Source organism: Plectropomus leopardus, unplaced genomic scaffold, assembly GCF_008729295.1.
Source record: "Plectropomus leopardus isolate mb unplaced genomic scaffold, YSFRI_Pleo_2.0 unplaced_scaffold27646, whole genome shotgun sequence".
Taxonomy (NCBI): Eukaryota; Metazoa; Chordata; class Actinopteri; order Perciformes; family Serranidae; genus Plectropomus; species Plectropomus leopardus.
Window position 1 is genome coordinate 1 of NW_024630097.1, and position 3,465 is coordinate 3,465.

The 3,465-nt window shown below is 38.0% G+C and overlaps 2 long non-coding RNA genes across 2 annotated transcripts; both read left to right on the forward strand.

Moving 5' to 3' along the window:
• The first annotated feature begins 459 nt into the window (after window positions 1-459).
• On the forward strand, window positions 460-1,146 carry LOC121937850. Its single transcript, XR_006105212.1, has 2 exons — window positions 460-835; window positions 999-1,146. It is a non-coding gene; the product is annotated as an uncharacterized LOC121937850 (long non-coding RNA).
• Window positions 1,147-1,909: 763 nt separating this feature from the next.
• On the forward strand, window positions 1,910-3,110 carry LOC121937851. The gene is made up of 2 exons (XR_006105213.1): window positions 1,910-2,522; window positions 2,657-3,110. It is a non-coding gene; the product is annotated as an uncharacterized LOC121937851 (long non-coding RNA).
• The last annotated feature ends 355 nt before the right edge of the window (window positions 3,111-3,465 follow it).

The following is a 3,465-nucleotide window of genomic DNA, read 5'->3' on the forward strand; positions in this document are numbered from 1 at the left end:
TAAAAAATAATGATATTTATATATTTAAATAATTTTGTGACATAATTTTTCTTAGCTTTTTCTTTTTTCCCCTGGTAATTTTCCCTAGCTTTATTTTTAAATCTACCTATTTCTTGCATTTTGGAGATCAGTCCTTACCTCGTTTCTTATTCCCTTTGTCTCCATGTTTCTGAGGGAAAAAAGCACAAATTAACTCAGTGTTCAAAGGTGAAAAAAACAAGAAAAGCAATGTTGCCCCAGTTTTCAAAGGGTTAAGAGCATTGTTTCACCAACTTTTGTACTTTTGTCTTATATTCCGGTCAAATTTTGCATACTGTACCTTTGCAACTGCAGTCACTCCGCACTTTACACTTTGTATATATGTACAGTCTCTTAGTTTTTAGTTTTTTAAGCGTATTCCTTTTATATTATATTAATATTGTTTGCTCTTTATTCTCTTTGTTCTTACTGTATGGCGCTGCTACACCCCAATTTCTCAGTTTTGAGATCAATAAAGTATATCCATCTATATCTAAATAACAATACGGCTAAAATGTATAAATGCTTCTTCACTCTTCAATCAAACAAAGCAGAAAAAGTAACCATGTGAGAGTGTGGCAGCTATTTCAGATTCCCTGACAGAAACCCTTTACGTGAATAATAACCAGGAGTCAGAGTGAATATGGAGCCGATGTCCAACATTAGAAAATGAATTCCTCCATCAGTGCGCGCGGCTCTTTATGATGAGCAGAGTATAATGAGCCGATAATGAACCAGCTGTATCATGTGTCTCCCTTCAGGCAGGAGGACGAATCAGTCTCTGCGGTCGCCCTACGAGTCCGGATTCTCCGTGACAGTGAGTAATAAACCATCAGGATTAACAAACTTCACAATTAGGCAGCGTGACCTTTGACTGCTGCGCGCATTCAGCTGAGTCGCACTGTAAGGTTAATGAACGCGCGCTTTATCGCGCGCATTAACTGCTCTGACGTGACGGATGTTTGATTCTGATGTTTCAGGAAATCGACCCTGAGAAGGATTACACCATCCCTCGCCCGCAGACCACCAACTTCCTGGAGCCTTATGACGAATACTGATTAAAATTATTGTCCTATCTGCTCCTCACCAGTGGTGGAACAAGTATCCATACCCTTTACTCAATTAAAATACTAATACCACACTGTAAAAATACTCTGTTACAAGTTAAAAAGTCCTACATTGAACATTTTACATGAGTATATTTTACTGAGTACTATAAGTGTATTCAGGGGAAAAGTAAAAGTACCCAATGCAAAAAAAAAAAAAATCTAAATAAATAAAAACAAACGAAATATTCCAAAAGCTGAAAATTGTAAAAGAAAAAAAAACCTCAAAATTATTTAGAAAAAATAAAATAAAACCCTAAAAACTTAAAATTATTTTAAAAAAACAATTGAAAAAGCACCTCAAAAATCAAAAATCTTTAAAAAAGACAATCCTAAATTGTTCATATAAAAAATTAAATTAAATTTAAAACATTAAAAACTCAAAATAGGTTTTTTTAATAGAAAAAAACTAAAAACAATTGTAAAAACACCTCAAAATTGTAAAAACACAGCTCAGAACTATTTAAAAACAACCAAAATCAAAATTATTGAAACACAATAGAAAAACACCTGAAAAAATTTTAAATTTACCAAATTGTTGGCAATTAATTTTTCTCTCAATATGTCAATCCTAACTGTTTGTTTATTTATAACTAAAACAAAACAAAACATATTTTATAAATTTTAAAAATGTTTTTTAATGCAAAAAAACCTAATCTGTAACGTAACTAAAGCGTTCAGATAAATGTAGTGAAGTAAAAAAAGATGATATTTTCCTCTGAAATATTGTGGAGGAAAAGTGTAAAGTGACATGAAAAGAAAAAGCTTGTACTTCAGTACTTGAGTAAATGTACTTGGTTACGTTCCACCACTGCTCCTCACAAACACACAAATGCACATAAACTGATATTTTCCAAAAACTGGGGGCGACCCAACACATGCACTAATCTGTTCTTGGCACAAAAATGCGTTTTTCTGTTTTCTTGTGCAAATGTAAATATTTTTCAAATGCAGCAGTGGGATGTGAAACCCTCTGTCCCCAAAAAAGAAGAAAAGACTCAGCAGAATGACTCATCTGAGTTTCATCATGCAGGCTGGATGGGTTCAGATAGTCCAGCTTTTCTCTGGCGGGAAATCCACATCCCAAATGCTTAGAAGAAGTGTCTTTATGTTGTGAGTGTGTTGCTCTGAGATGGTATATAATAGCCCTGAGGCACTAGAGGAGGCGTGAAACTGTCACTGTGAAGGTGCCAAACTGCTGAGCGGAGCAGAGGCATCTGTGAGAGAGGAGAGGAGGAGAGACGAGATGAGACGAGACAGGAGGAGGAGAGGACAGGAGACCTGTCAGCACCGTGGGAGGCTCGTGCCATCACTGATTAACATCTTCATATTCAAAGTTACATTACAGTCGCCGGCTGCTGCACTGAAAACACAGGATGTGCTCTGGGTGCAGACGAGGTGTGTGTCCTCTCACACACACAAACTGACTCTACACACACATGCTGGTGTTCAATAAAAAGGTTTGCTTATAAAAGAGGAGTTTTTTTTGGTTTTCTCAAACCTTTTGCTTCTCCCACTCACAATCTGCACAGATGGCACACCAAAAAGCCAATTAACTCACAACCAGATTGAGTGCCATGCCTGCAGGCGCCTGCTGCACCAACACGCAGGAGACACGCAGCACCGCGGAGGAGCCAGCAGGGGGCAGCGTTTAGATGCACCAGTCAGAGGAGATGGACAAACGGACAGAGAGGAGGAGCGTTTCCGCAGCAGCAGCAGTATAACTCCATGTAACACCTCCTGCATGCATGATTTTCCTCACCTTTTTCCTTAAGGTTCCCAACATGGGGGTCCTGACCACATTAAGGGGTCACCGAAGCTTAACAGGGGACAGGGGACAGGGGACAGGGGCCATCACTTCAGGAGTGGGAACAGATTGTGCAGGATAAAGCACAAGACTTTTATTGAGTGATTTATCGATCCGTGTGTCATCCGTTTATTCAAATATTCAATTCTGACTGGCAAACTAAAAAAACTACAAAACGAGTGAGAATTTCGGGGTTTTTTTGTAGAAATCAAATTTTGCAAAAAGACGTGTTTTTTAGTTATTTGCTTAAAAGGAAAAAATCAAATAAACAAGAAAACAAAAACAAAATAACTAGTAAATCTTACGTTGTTCTTTGTTTTTAATTATTTATTTTCCCATTTCCTATGGCTTCGCTATACTGCGGCTTCGCGCATGCGCAGCTAGAAGACTGACGCTCAGAGTTTAGGACACGACAGGTGAGAAGATTTCAGACACATTTCAGGTATCAGAGTGAACAAACTGGATGAACAGCTGCTGTAAAGTGACTTTAGGGCTCAGAGTTAAGACCGACTTCCGGTTCTGACGGAGCTCCAG